This window comes from Vigna unguiculata, chromosome 1 (assembly GCF_037176805.1).
Source record: "Vigna unguiculata cultivar grain cowpea cultivar isolate G323 ecotype 2 chromosome 1, ASM3717680v1, whole genome shotgun sequence".
Lineage (NCBI taxonomy): Eukaryota > Viridiplantae > Streptophyta > Magnoliopsida > Fabales > Fabaceae > Vigna > Vigna unguiculata.
The window spans coordinates 10,475,918-10,490,915 of NC_140792.1; the positions used below are offsets into that span (position 1 = coordinate 10,475,918).

General features: G+C 32.6%; 1 pseudogene across 1 annotated transcript; it reads right to left on the reverse strand.

Moving 5' to 3' along the window:
- Positions 1 to 3,477: 3,477 nt before the first annotated feature.
- LOC114192044 (ent-kaurene synthase-like 1) lies at positions 3,478 to 14,998 on the reverse strand (annotated as a pseudogene). Its single transcript, XR_014993063.1, has 14 exons — positions 14,932 to 14,998; positions 14,327 to 14,379; positions 13,620 to 13,905; positions 13,370 to 13,548; positions 13,072 to 13,289; positions 12,867 to 12,987; positions 12,500 to 12,597; positions 12,186 to 12,409; positions 5,687 to 5,799; positions 5,488 to 5,586; positions 4,701 to 4,916; positions 4,456 to 4,597; positions 3,996 to 4,241; positions 3,478 to 3,913 (listed from the first exon to the last, which is right to left on the reverse strand). The product of XR_014993063.1 is annotated as an ent-kaurene synthase-like 1 (transcript).

Genomic DNA, 14,998 nt, shown 5'->3' on the forward strand with positions numbered 1-14,998 from the left:
ACAAAAGCTTGCGGGTGAGTTAGTTACATAGAGTACAGATTTTGGAGTAAAGAAGAAGTGTTTAGAGGTTCCTGGAGACCCCACATTCTTTTTTTAATCTCTTATGTTGATATGTTAATAGTAAATTTGGGTAAAATTTAACAATGAACTAATTTAAAAATCTTTAAAAATTGAATTGTTTCGTGTACCTGTTTGAAGAAGTTAAACGTTGAGCTTGGTTCGATATGTTCATTTGTAGAATATTGATGATTTAAATGTTTTAATCTTTGAAGTTGTTTTCTTTATATTAGTTTTAAATTATAAAAACATTACGTGTTAATAAGAAGGGTTTGATATTTGATAGATTCAATTTGATTTATAAAAAAATAGATTTATTGGCTGTAATCTACTATGGGCTTGGATCAATTATACAATTGTATACTTTGGTTTACAGACATCCATTCGGGTGAATTAAAATTTTCTGTTCAGAAGCTATTTTGATTTTTCTTTGCTAAGAGATTCTATTGTAATAGATGAGACCAGAACATTACAAACAAAAATAAAGGGTAGGGAAAAGCCAAAATAGCCATAGATATATATTGAAGTGGAAGGAACAAAAATGGGAGATCTTTAGTATTTTTGAAGATGCCATTGGAGAGAATCCTTAAACCTTGAAAGCATCTCTTCTGTTATATCTGGTTGTTTAGAGAAGCAGACAGATTTATTTATTTTTATATAACTAGGTGTCAAATTTCGGGTTTCATTTATTTTTATATGAAACTAATAATACAATGTTTAAGATGCAATTATGTATACAGATGATCAGTGAGGTAACATCTTTTTGATAATTTTTTTCTGTTTTGTTGACGCTAGTTTTGGAGATAAAACATTTAGAAAAATAGCTGAATTAATTCGATTAAATTTTTTTGGTATACATACGAGATATTGACCGTCCAAAGAGAGACTACCACGTGGCAACTTCCTCTTTCTCCAAAACTAGGGTTCCACGAGGGTTGTGTGCGCGTCTTCCGACGTTATTTCAATAAACTGCGATAGTGGTTGGTGCACGGACGCCAAAGGTAGCGATGGTCTTCAAAATGATGGCGAGGTGTAGAGAGCATGATGATGTGCAAACCTAGTTCGTTCTGGTGAAGTTCTGATGTTGAGGTGCTCCACTCACGTGGAGGATGTTGCTTCTGGAGAGGTCCGACAACTTTGCATGGTTCAAATGAGTGTGTTAGGATCACCACGTGGCATCATCTGAATGGATAGATTTTAAAGTAGTGGATCAGGACACGTGGCAACATTTGAAATGGGCTGATTTTGAGTGGTAGGAAGGTGAAAATAGATAGATGGGTGACACATATAAAAAAGGGAAGTGTAGAAGTAATGTAAGGGTTACACAACAGAATTTCATCAAACTTGTTGATTTAGCCTTATATGAATGTATTTTGTAACTTTAATCAATTTTTTTCACATCTTAAATGAGTTTAATCTTAACATAAATTACATCAATAAATGTTAAAATATCTAAAAATATTTTATGCAATTAAAAAGAACTTTTTAAGACATTTTTATCTCATAAGCTAACAACTTTTTACAAGACTATAAACTAAGGCTAACTCCACTAATAATGTATTTAACACTTAGCTCCAAAGTTAATTCCTTAAAATTTAAAAACAGTTCATCATTACATTCAATAATAAGAAAGTGAAACGGTGTTAATTGGATAAGCTCTTTTATCTAAAGCTTTGTGTGTAATTAATTTGTTTACGGAAGTATATAAAACTTATGAAGTAGCTCCTTTATTTGTTTATAAGAATTTTTTAGGTTAAAATACCTTTTTGGTTCCAATTATTATCAAATTTTTTCAAATAAGTCCTAATTTTGGTATTGTGTTCAAATAGGTCCTAATTTTCGTCAATTTTGTTCAATTGGGTCCTTTTTTGCTAACACCGTTTAAATCATTAACAACCATGAACAGTGACTGCCACGTGTCACTTCGTGGTTTTTTTGAATTTTTTTTGAATTTTTTTTGAATTTTTTTTTAAATTTTTTTTAAATGTCCACGTGTCAACCCAATAGTGTGTCACGTGTCAAAGTCAATGTTCTATATTCAATTTGGTCCCTATATTTGTTATTTTTGTTCAATTTAGTCCCAATTTTTGTTAACATTAACCAATTTGGTCCCTATAAAAAATGTGATCAAATTTAATTTTTATATCAAAGTTATAATGATGTGAATTTTAATATATTATATAAAAATATTTAATAAAAAATGTGAATTTTAATATAAAAATTGAATTTGGTTTCAATTTGGAGAGGGACCAAATTGGTTAATTTTAACAAAAACTGGGACTCAATTGAACAAAAATAACAAATATAGGGACCAAATTGAATATATAACATTGACTTTGACACGTGACACGCTATTGGGTTGACACGTGGACATTTAAAAAAATTTTAAAAAAAATTCAAAAAAAATCACGAAGTGACACGTGGCACGCTATTGAGTTGACACGTGTACATTTAAAAAAAATTAAAAAAAAATTTAAAAAAATTTAAAAAAATTCAAAAAAACTACAAAATGACACGTGACAGTCACTGTTCATGGCCTTTAATGATTTAAACGGTGTTAACAAAAAAGACCCAATTGAACAAAATTGACGAAAATTGGAACCTATTTGAACACGAAACTAAAATTAGGACTTATTTGAAAAAACTTGACGAAAATTGTGATCAAAAAGGTATTTCAACCTATTTTTTAAATGTGGGACATGTTGGACAAATTTTTAAATGTGGGACATGTTGGACAAATAAGTTTGTCGATTCTCACAAATCCATCTTCCATGACTCACAACTCAAGTCAAATTCTGGTCTATCCACATAAATTTTTTTTTTAATCTTGTATTCTTATACAAAACTCTGTCCAAATAATTTTTTTAATCTTGTATTATTGTACAGAACTGTTCATGTATTAAATATAACTATTTTTATTTAATCCTTCATTAATATAATATATTTATAGATATAAACCTAGTTTTTATTTCAAGATTTATTTTAATATTATTTTATAATATGTTTTGATGTCTACTTGTAGTATATAATACATTATGAATATAAATTTAAATTTCATTTTATGGTTTACTTTAATATTTTTCTATAATATGCTTCATTGTCTACATGTAACTAACTAATAAATAATTAATATTATGTTTTACTTATACTAAATCCTTATTTTTATAAGTTACTCAAATTAGGAATTAGAAATTGAAGAATTATAAAAACACATACAATAATTTTTCTTAATTTTTTTTTTCAAATTTATACTTTTCCGAACCACCCCAACTTTAATCACTATGCAGCTTCAAATCAAGGAGGTCAATACAAAGCAATCATAACATGATATTAAAGGGATTAAACCTAAAGACAAAAAGAATTGACCATCATAAACAAGATTAGAAGAAAGGAAAAACAAGGAAAACGAATCAGCAACAGTTGGGAAAGACTGGGGCTCTTTTTACTCAGCAGTTCTTGGTTGCATGTGTAGGTACTAAGTGGAATGGGGCATCACATTAGTAGAGCTTCAATGCTTTGACAGAACTAAGGTTCTACCGAAAATGTTCTAATAATTCATCAAAGAGATGACAGGATCATTAATCACTGCCTTTACACTAGAGTACATCTCATGTGAAGTAAATCCATCATCCTTCATGTAAAATAGATGTAAAACTTTTGTCATTTTCCAAAACAAATCCTTGCAATCTCTGGGAACTAAGCTTCCTTTTTCATGCAAAATTAACCTCAGCAGTTCTATTCTCTTTTCCTCAGCATCACCCTTCAGTTTTTCGATAGCATCTTCGGCAGTAGAAGCTCCATTGCCTTGAGTAATATGCAAAGACAGTACATTCAATTTCCCTTCCTCAGATTCTCTCTACAACAGAGATGAAAACATTAGTTGCCATAACTCATTAGTAAAAACATTAGTAAACAAGGAGCACATATGTATTATGTACCTTAAAACTGTGAATGTCATTAAAAAGACGACCACATGTACTCATGAGCTTATACAGATGATTCAATTCGTGAGTCTCAGCATCTTCATTTGAAAGCTTAGGTCCTACAAGATAGAGGGCAGGAAGTACAATTGGACCTAAGGCAAATGATATGTATGCATTTTCCATATAATCATCAATTGTTGGCACCGTCTTCGTTCGCTGCCACTCAGCTTCTTTATACATTGATTGAATCAGATCCAACCACTGTAAAAAGTAAACAAATTCAACCTATTGGTTAAGAAGTCATCTTTACTTGCAGAACTCCATGTAAATTTCATGTCATTTAAGTAACTTTTTCTTAGACAAGAGCCAAACTAATATTATTAACATAAAGAACAAGTCACTGTTAAGGTTTTTCAAGGACCATATTTCAAATGACTGCATAAAATGAAGGCACAAACAAGAAGAAATGTCTCACAATCTTGATAACATTGTTTTTCACATTACGTCCTTGTCGCTTGACTGATTTCTCTCCAATCTCACAAACTGTGCTGTGAATTGCGGAAAATATAATCTTAACTGTCTCAGAACAACAAGCAGTGTTGATATCTACATCCCACCTGCAGTTTAATTGTAATAATATCACTGTGTGTGCAGGAAATTTGTGATAGAAGTCATTTAGAAATCAAGTGATGGCCGTTTCAAATAATAATAGGAATATACTTCTCAACTAGTTGAATAAGGTCCACTAGTTCTTCTTCAGAACCTCCAACATCAAAGAAATCATCAACAACTGTTGTGAGCACCCCATTTTTTGCCCAGGATATGCGAGCATCAGAAAGTTCAGGTGTGAAAAGTGTAGCAGCACCAGAGAAGTAACAGTAGGCCAGTTTCTGCCTCGCAAATTATAGTTGGTCTAGTCTGTACTCAACAACCCATCTGCATATGGTATTGTAGCACATTTAAATCAAACTTGAAAAAATGTGATATGACAGTTAAGGGATGTGATGTGTAGTATGGAAGTAAGGTGTGTGTTTCTTAAGTAGGTATGACAGTTTTCTGATTCACAAGGTTAATGTACTGAAGTTTTTCTGAAGGAGGAGACTCCTTGTTTGGGATCAGACGTGACTCAGTATTCGTTCTACAAATTCTGATTCAAATCATGAATTATTTCAATAAAATATTACAGTTTGTGTTCAAACATTTGAATTTAACAAAATGAATGTTCCTAAGTCGAAATGTGAGTGGATACTATCTTTATGATGCATATTTGAATAAAATTTCTTCACAATTAAGCATGAGTAGTAGCATCGACAAAAGAACCCAGATTCCTCAATGACAACAAGCCAGAAGAGAAACACTAATGAGGGAGGAAGATATACTTAAAACTCTCTGTGGTTAGCACTACCAAACCTTAAGCTATAGTGAATTGATTATGGTATTTATCTATGGATCTATGGCTAAATGCATATCTTTGAAAAATTGAGAGAAAAAGAAAAGAAAGACATGCCTGGAAAGCTGTTTCAACTCTTCAATGTGTATTGATTGACAGATATTGAAGTCTTCTACTGCTAGCTTTAGAATTTCTTGGCTTGCAAGATTGCATGATCTGGATCATACTAACAATCAATAATTTGATCTCTAAAAATAGAAAGGAACAAAACAGAGATTGAGACAATTGAAACAAACTAGCAGAGAACCATCTATACCTATAGGATGATTTTGAAATTCTTGTTTCTTCTACATTGTAATACTCCATTGATCTCCTGTTTAACAATCGCTCCAAATTTGCATACAAAGGAAAATTAAGAACATCCTTGACCTAAAATACGAAAAAAACAAAAAAACTCACCATTAGAAAACATTATAAGATTGTATAAAACGAAGGAAGTAAAGTTTCTGAAAGACTAAAACAAGAAACTACCTCTTGGTCGACATAACGACGAAGCTTATCAGCATATAATCTGTAAGGGCAGGATTCCTGCTTCAGAAGCTATTTCGTCCACAAACTCTGTCTCACCAAAATTGATTCATCAGGATGTATAATGGCTTGTGAAGCCCTATAAAGCTCTATCACAGCACCAACATCCTTCAAGTACCCTTTCAAGGACTCAGCAAATTTATCTTCAGAATATTGATAAAATGGATCTGCGACGACACAACATACAGATTAGTTTACTTGGTATTGATCCAAAAGGTAAAAACTTTGAACAGCGTGAATGTTACAAATGATCAAACCTGAAGATACATCATAGCCATTGAGACGCAAGATTCGAAATGCCATTGCACAGGTGGTGGGATCTAAGAATATATCTTCCACTCCTTGCACCCAAAATCTGTTTATTTTTTCACAAATTATATATATATACAGAGGGATTCAAGGGATTTAAATGAGAAGTTATATGCTGAATATTTTGAATAGAATGGTATCTGAACGAATGCTTTGAGTGTTTTCAAACTTACTATCAAAGGATGTTGAATATCTTGAATAGAATGTTATCTCTATATTTTCATCACATCACATGCTTATAATTTTTTTCCCACCTCTCAAGTAACTGACATGATGTTAATAACGGATGCATGCGCACTAAATGGAGTATTACCTGTATGTATCATCCAATACACTACGAATTTCCTCTATGAAATGATGATTAATACCCAACCTTTCAAGACTATCAATCATACAGAGTCGAGCATATATATCCAGAGGGTGAATTGTCGGAACTGATTTGACAAAAAAAAAAGAAATTACCCTATGAAAAATAGTAAATAGACTTAAATTAAGAGAAATACAATTTGGAAACACACCTGCATTTCCAAATTTTTCTAGTACAGATTGGAGGTAACCAAGACATTCAGCATTCTTAAGGCGCTGAAAAACACCTGCTGTTGTAGCAGGTGAATTGAACAAAGATCCATTCTTTCTTTGATATTTCATGATTGTTTTCCAATCTTGTGAATCTTGCATTCCTTCTGAAACATATGCTTGATATTCTCTCCACCCTTCTGAATTTCTTTGTTTACCTCTGGACAATTACGCCAGAAAGAGGTCAGTTTGGGGAAGTTAAGCAAAAGGAAAAAACAAGATGTCTCTACTAAATTCTACCTTTGGAGTTCTATTTCTCTCTTTTGGATCATTGTATTCGATCGTAGCTTCAATTGGAAGATTAATGCCCAAATTTTGTGCATATTCTATCAAAGAAGGAAAATTGATACCAAATCCTATGGGAAGGTGCTGCTTCTCATCCTGGATTGAGGCAATGTTTGATTTAATAAAGTGAAGACCTGGAGGAATATCAGGAAACATGATTTATACAGCAGCAGAGAAAGAAAGGGTTAGGAGAAGAGTAAAGTACCCCTATTAATTTGATCTTCTCCGACACCCCATTGCTTTAGAGCAAGGATGGATGCTAAGGTAGATAAGAGAGCATCATTCATCAGTAATGGATGGCGATCAAGAAGACCCCAAGAACCATCTAAGTGTTGATTAGCCAACAACCAATTTAAGCACTGAGGGAAAAGTGGAGTTTGATGAGAAGCTGGAGAGGTTATCATTGCCACCCAAGCTGTATCATATGAAGAAATCGAAAGTTCAACCTTGTTGAACAATTTCCTGATTCTGTCTTTTGACTCCCCAAGGCACTGCATGCAATAAAACATACATTTCATTCCCTCAAAGTCTCAAAAATCGTCTACTACTACAAGTGTGGTTACAATGTCAAGATTTTCGCTGTCTTTTCAACTGTATCATGACCACTATTGCAACTGCAATTTTATTTTTTGGCAATATTATTCATCACAATGAAATCTACAATTGCAGAACAAGTTATTCCAAAAGTAATTCTTCCATAGTCAATCGATGAGTAACTCCTTTACACTACACTTTTCATTTCTTTTAATCTAACAGATAAAGATAAGTTACTCAATAGAACTATTTGATTGAAAGAAATCAAAGGTGAGGATAAGGAGTGATTCTTTTGAAATTACTCTTAGATTAACCTTATGTGTCCTCTCTTTCTCTCTCTATCTGTAAATATATAACATAAGTACATGCATATCATACCCAGGATGTATTCTCCATTTTCTCCTTCACATATGATGAAGTCACCAAAGAATCTGTTGAAAAGGAAATAAAAATTAGAGAGAGGAGATGCGCATAGTTTCGTATGCACATAAGACAGGAGCCATCCAACGTTGAAACAAATAAAAAAAAAGAGAGGAGAAAAACATCAAGTCAAATATTTAATTTGCAACTCGTTATAAGCAGAAAGGAAACATATAAAGTCAAATCCTTTAGGTTTTTTCATATCATTTCCCAATTTCCATTTGAGTATGTATACAGAAAACAAAGAAATTCACTTTTCTATCTATGCCTTTTCTTTAATTCAACAGCTTCATATAACTATTTTCCTCTTCATACTGAAGAAAACAAACAAAGAATCAACCAAGCAAGCAATAAACTTCCCAGTTCCAGCCAGCAATTTACAGACCCAAATCACATTTGAGAAAGTTTGCCACTACAATTCCAAAACTTGAGAAATATTTATTCAATGCAGCAGCTTCAATTCACCGAACTCACGAAATTAAACCACGAAAAAAGAAAACAAAATGGTTCCATAAAAAAAGAGAAAGTTTGCATGGCTCTATTGGAAGAAAAGAGAGAGGAACCTGAAGTTGAAGAACTGCAGCAGAGAGGATTGATGAGGCGTGAGAGAGACATGGCATTGGCATATAGTGAGTGAAAGGAATGGTGTCGCTGTTGCAAACACCAAAGTGGGGGCATATATATATATATATATATATATATATATATATATATATATATATATATATATATATATATATATATATATATATATATATATATATATATAACTCTTGGAACAAAGCGAAGTGCATGTGTTGGGTTGTGTTATGTTGTTTTCTCTTATATAATTAACTACGTAATTAATTATAGAGGATAGAAGGTGTTTAAGATACACTTAGTCAAACATTTTGTAAACTCATTTACTCTTACGAATTTCATTAATAATAGATTTAATTACATCTTTTATCATTCAACTTGTTTTGTTTCTACAACTTCCCACAACACTGATAACTGTGTAAAATAATATTGGGCACATTTTCACAAACAGTGCAGAAAAAGGAAAACATTGGTGAACAAGAGGACAAAGATCATTTACTATTGTTGATAAAGAAAAAGAAAAATCAAATTGATGCCACTAGTTGATGACATGCATTGGTGCAGTAATCAACCACGCTTTTCAAGATAGTTTCTAGGAGCATTGGTATGTTCAATTTATATTCTTCTTTACCCTTCCCCTATACTTAAATAAATTAATATTTTATTATAATATAATATTTTATTAGAAATAATTGATGTAAGATGTATCTTATTTGTAGAAGTGTCAAAAAACACTTTTTCCATTTCTTGAAATGAATCTTTGTTCGAAATATAATAGTTTGGGACACTTAAAACATTTTAGTTCAATATAACTCAATTAAATCCAAATATAAACTGATACTTTATCTCTAGATGTTAGATGTGCTTAAAAAAGTTACTTCTAAGCCAAACTACTTCAGAAGTAAACAGAATTAGTATATAAAATTAGTTATAATTCAATTAATGATTTTTTTCAAAATCAAAGTTATCACTTAAATGATAATTTTAAAATTTTAGAATGGTCACGTAATTGAAAAATTTGTTTATTTTGATGACTAGCACTTACGTGATAATTTTAGTTTTATTTTGTTTTTTATAATATGAATAAATGTAACATTCCATTTTAGTAGTACAAAACTAATAACATCAAACATTTTATACTACAATATAAAGTAGAGCACGCGACTGATGTATATGACAATCAACCTTCTATAGTTATCCAAAATATACTAAACTAGTAGTACTATAGACATAGAACAATGTCATAAGCAGAACTTAAATATGACATAGTTTGTCAAAATAATTGCTTAACAGAGAAAAGAATTATAATTAAAATTGTTCTTCAAAAGGGTGCTCTAAAGAGCAAAAACTACCACTAGTATAAATAACGGCATCTCCACCCTTGGAAAGATCTCACACCAAAATTTAGTGATCATTGCAAAAAAGAAAAACCATACAGGAAACAGACACAAAGAGAAAAGGATAAGCTAATTGCAAAAAAGAAAATGAAATACACAAATATACAATACATACATACATACATACATACATACATACATATATAGATATATATATATATATATATATATGTATGTATGTATGTATGTATGTATGTATGTATGTATGCTTATCAATATACTAGATTGTGGCATATTCCATCTGCAGTTCTGAAATTCTCACAAGATTTCCTTGGAAGAATCTACTCTTCAAATCTGCCCATATTTTTTCAGCCTTGTCCATCCATAAGATGCGTTGCCTAATGGAAGGAGATACAAAATGCATTATCCAAGAAACAACCATATTATTGCATCATTTCCAAGCTTGGTACAATGCATCTTCTTTTGATGGTTCAGATTTAGTGCCATCGATGAATTATGACTTGTTCTTGGCACTTAAAATTGTAACAAAGGACCTGCTCCAAGAATGGTAATTGGTGGTATCCAGAAGGGGTGAAACAAGAGGAACAACATGGTTATTTCCAAGGTGAAGATAAAGATGACTTTGCAAAGAAATGGTTTGCACATATTGAGTGGTATTAGACTGCACCAATTCTATACTTATGTTGAACAAAAAGAAACGAAAAGAGGGAAGAAACCAAGAGAGCAATAATAAGAAAGAAACGGGAAATAGCAGCAGATGCGTAGCAGAGCTTTTCAAAAGAAGAGCTTTGATACCATCTTAACATTCTTTGGACCATTTAGCATGACCTTGTTGAATTTTGTATGCATGACGCTACTAATCTCAATGTAATCAATGAGAAACATGAAGAAAAAAGGAGCGACAGAGAAAAAGTGAAATAGGAAGAAAAAGGGTATCTTATTGATATGAATAAGAGTACACATGATCTCCTTTTATAAAATAAGAAGATATATACATAGGGAAAATAACCGGTTAGGAAAAGAAACTACCACTTGTCAGGAAAAGAAACAAACACCTAGGGACCACACTAACACATAAAATGGCTAAGCACCACTAATGAGTCATTATTTTCCTCCATTCTACTAGCCTTTATGTACCCATTTAATTGTTTTTCAGTGCTTAATTGTTTATCTTTAGTGTGTTTTCATCTGTTGGGCTTTATTGGGCCATTATTCCGAATTTGGGTTAATTTCACATTATTTGGCCTAATTTTCGTTTTTAATTATTTTTAGGTCCTTGGGTGAAGCAATTTTTTAGCTTAGAAATTAATCTTTAGATGAAGAGAATTGCCACATCATTTCCACGTCATTTCCACGCCATCTAAGTGAATAACCCAACATTTCAGGCCCAATAGTGGCATTTTTGTAATTCTGCACCAAGTACTGGCATTTTTATAAATAGTAGTGGCATAACTGATTTGACCACTAGATTTTCAGGTCTTTTATATGGCTAGCCACACTTATCTTCTCCAACCTCCATTTTCACGTTTTGAAGCTTTGGTGGGTGTCCAGAAAGGTGCTCCTTTTGTTTTTCACGTTTTTGCACTAGTTTTTACCATTTTTATGCACATTTGACAACCCCCACGTTGGGGTTTTCGATTTTTTATATCACAGTAGCGTTTCATTACATTGAAGCTTTAAATTCAATTTTGCTCTTGAATTTGCGTTTAAATACCCAAGTTAGGGTTTGATGTTCTGTTTTTGTGAACCCCGTTTTGAAGTGCTTGTATGCTCCATTTTCATGTCTAGCTAAGCTTTTTACATTGATTCCTTGACGAAATTGAAATGAAACCATGAGATTGTTGGTCGTTTTTAGGTTCTACGTAGAATTGCATGTTTCAGGTTGCGTTTTCATGATAAAATGCGTTTTCATGCTTAATGGCTCGTTTTCATGCTTAATCTCAAATTCGAGCTTTGTGCACATTAATGGCTCGTATTCATGCTTAATGTTTATAGGTTGTGTCACAACTTGCTTCAATCTGTGGGTGTTAACTGCTTGAAACTTGTTATGCTTAATGACATAATGAATCCATGGTAATTTTTGCTTAGTTGATTACTTAGGGTTCATGAGAGCAAAATCGAATATAACAAGTAATTTGGTAATCTGTGTTTGGTGCAAGAAACTACCTCTTGGTCGACATAACGACGAAGCTTATCAGCGTATAATCTGTAAGGGGAGGATTCCTGCTTCAGAAGCTGTTTCGTCCACAAACTCTGTCTCACCAAAATTGATTCATCAGGATGTATAATGGCTTGTGAACCCTTATAAAGCTCTATCACAGCACCAACATCCTTCAAGTACCCTTTCAAGGACTCAGCAAATTTATCTTCAGAATATTGATAAAATGGATCTGCGACGACACAACATACATATTAGTTTACTTGGTATTGATCCAAAAGGTAAAAACTTTGAACAGCGTGAATGTTACAAATGATCAAACTTGAAGATACATCATAGCCATTGAGACGCAAGATTCGAAATGCCATTGCACAGGTGGTGGGATCTAAGAATATATCTTCCGCTCCTTGCACCCAAAATCTGTTTATTTTTTCACAAATTATATATATATATACAGAGGGAGTCAAGGGATTTAAATGAGAAGTTATATGCTGAATATTTTGAATAGAATGGTATCTGAACGAATGCTTTGAGTGTTTTCAAACTTACTATCAAAGGATGTTGAATATCTTGAATAGAATGTTATCTCTATATTTTCATCACATCACATGCTTATAATTTTTTTCCCACCTCTCAAGTAACTGACATGATGTTAATAACGGATGCATGCGCACTAAATGGAGTATTACCTGTATGTATCATCCAATACACTACGAATTTCCTCTTTGAAATGATGATTAATACCCAACCTTTCAAGACTATCAATCATACAGAGTCGAGCATATATATCCAGAGGGTGAATTTTCGGAACTGATTTGACAAAAAAAAAAGAAATTACCCTATGAAAAATAGTAAATAGACTTAAATTAAGAGAAATACAATTTGGAAACACACCTGCATTTCCAAATTTTTCTAGTACAGATTGGAGGTAACCAAGACATTCAGCATTCTTAAGGCGCTGAAAAACACCTGCTGTTGTAGCAGGTGAATTGAACAAAGATCCATTCTTTCTTTGATATTTCATGATTGTTTTCCAATCTTGTGAATCTTGCATTCCTTCTGAAACATATGCTTGATATTCTCTCCACCCTTCTGAATTTCTTTGTTTACCTCTGGACAATTACGCCAGAAAGAGGTCAGTTTGGGGAAGTTAAGCAAAAGGAAAAAACAAGATGTCTCTACTAAATTCTACCTTTGGAGTTCTATTTCTCTCTTTTGGATCATTGTATTCGATCGTAGCTTCAATTGGAAGATTAATGCCCAAATTTTGTGCATATTCTATCAAAGAAGGAAAATTGATACCAAATCCTATGGGAAGGTGCTGCTTCTCATCCTGGATTGAGGCAATGTTTGATTTAATAAAGTGAAGACCTGGAGGAATATCAGGAAACATGATTTATACAGTAGCAGAGAAAGAAAGGGTTAGGAGAAGAGTAAAGTACCCCTATTAATTTGATCTTCTCCGACACCCCATTGCTTTAGAGCAAGGATGGATGCTAAGGTAGATAAGAGAGCATCATTCATCAGTAATGGATGGCGATCAGGAAGACCCCAAGAACCATCTAAGTGTTGATTAGCCAACAACCAATTTAAGCACTGAGGGAAAAGTGGAGTCTGATGAGAAGCTGGAGAGGTTATCATTGCCACCCAAGCTGTATCATATGAAGAAATCGAAAGTTCAACCTTGTTGAACAATTTCCTGATTCTGTCTTTTGACTCCCCAAGGCACTGCATGCAATAAAACATACATTTCATTCCCTCAAAGTCTCAAAAATCGTCTACTACTACAAGTGTGGTTACAATGTCAAGATTTTCGCTGTCTTTTCAACTGTATCATGACCACTATTGCAACTGCAATTTTATTTTTTGGCAATATTATTCATCACAATGAAATCTACAATTGCAGAACAAGTTATTCCAAAAGTAATTCTTCCATAGTCAATCGATGAGTAACTCCTTTACACTACACTTTTCATTTCTTTTAATCTAACAGATAAAGATAAGTTACTCAATAGAACTATTTGATTGAAAGAAATCAAAGGTGAGGATAAGGAGTGATTCTTTTGAAATTACTCTTAGATTAACCTTATGTGTCCTCTCTTTCTCTCTCTATCTGTAAATATATAACATAAGTACATGCATATCATACCCAGGATGTATTCTCCATTTTCTCCTTCACATATGATGAAGTCACCAAAGAATCTGTTGAAAAGGAAATAAAAATTAGAGAGAGGAGATGCGCATAGTTCCGTATGCACATAAGACAGGAGCCATCCAACGTTGAAACAAATAAAAAAAAAGAGAGGAGAAAAACATCAAGTCAAATATTTAATTTGCAACTCGTTATAAGCAGAAAGGAAACATATAAAGTCAAATCCTTTAGGTTTTTTCATATCATTTCCCAATTTCCATTTGAGTATGTATACAGAAAACAAAGAAATTCACTTTTCTATCTATGCCTTTTCTTTAATTCAACAGCTTCATATAACTATTTTCCTCTTCATACTGAAGAAAACAAACAAAGAATCAACCAAGCAAGCAATAAACTTCCCAGTTCCAGCCAGCAATTTACAGACCCAAATCACATTTGAGAAAGTTTGCCACTACAATTCCAAAACTTGAGAAATATTTATTCAATGCAGCAGCTTCAATTCACCGAACTCACGAAATTAAACCACGAAAAAAGAAAACAAAATGGTTCCATAAAAAAAGAGAAAGTTTGCATGGCTCTATTGGAAGAAAAGAGAGAGGAACCTGAAGTTGAAGAACTGCAGCAGAGAGGATTGATGAGGCGTGAGAGAGACATGGCATTGGCATATAG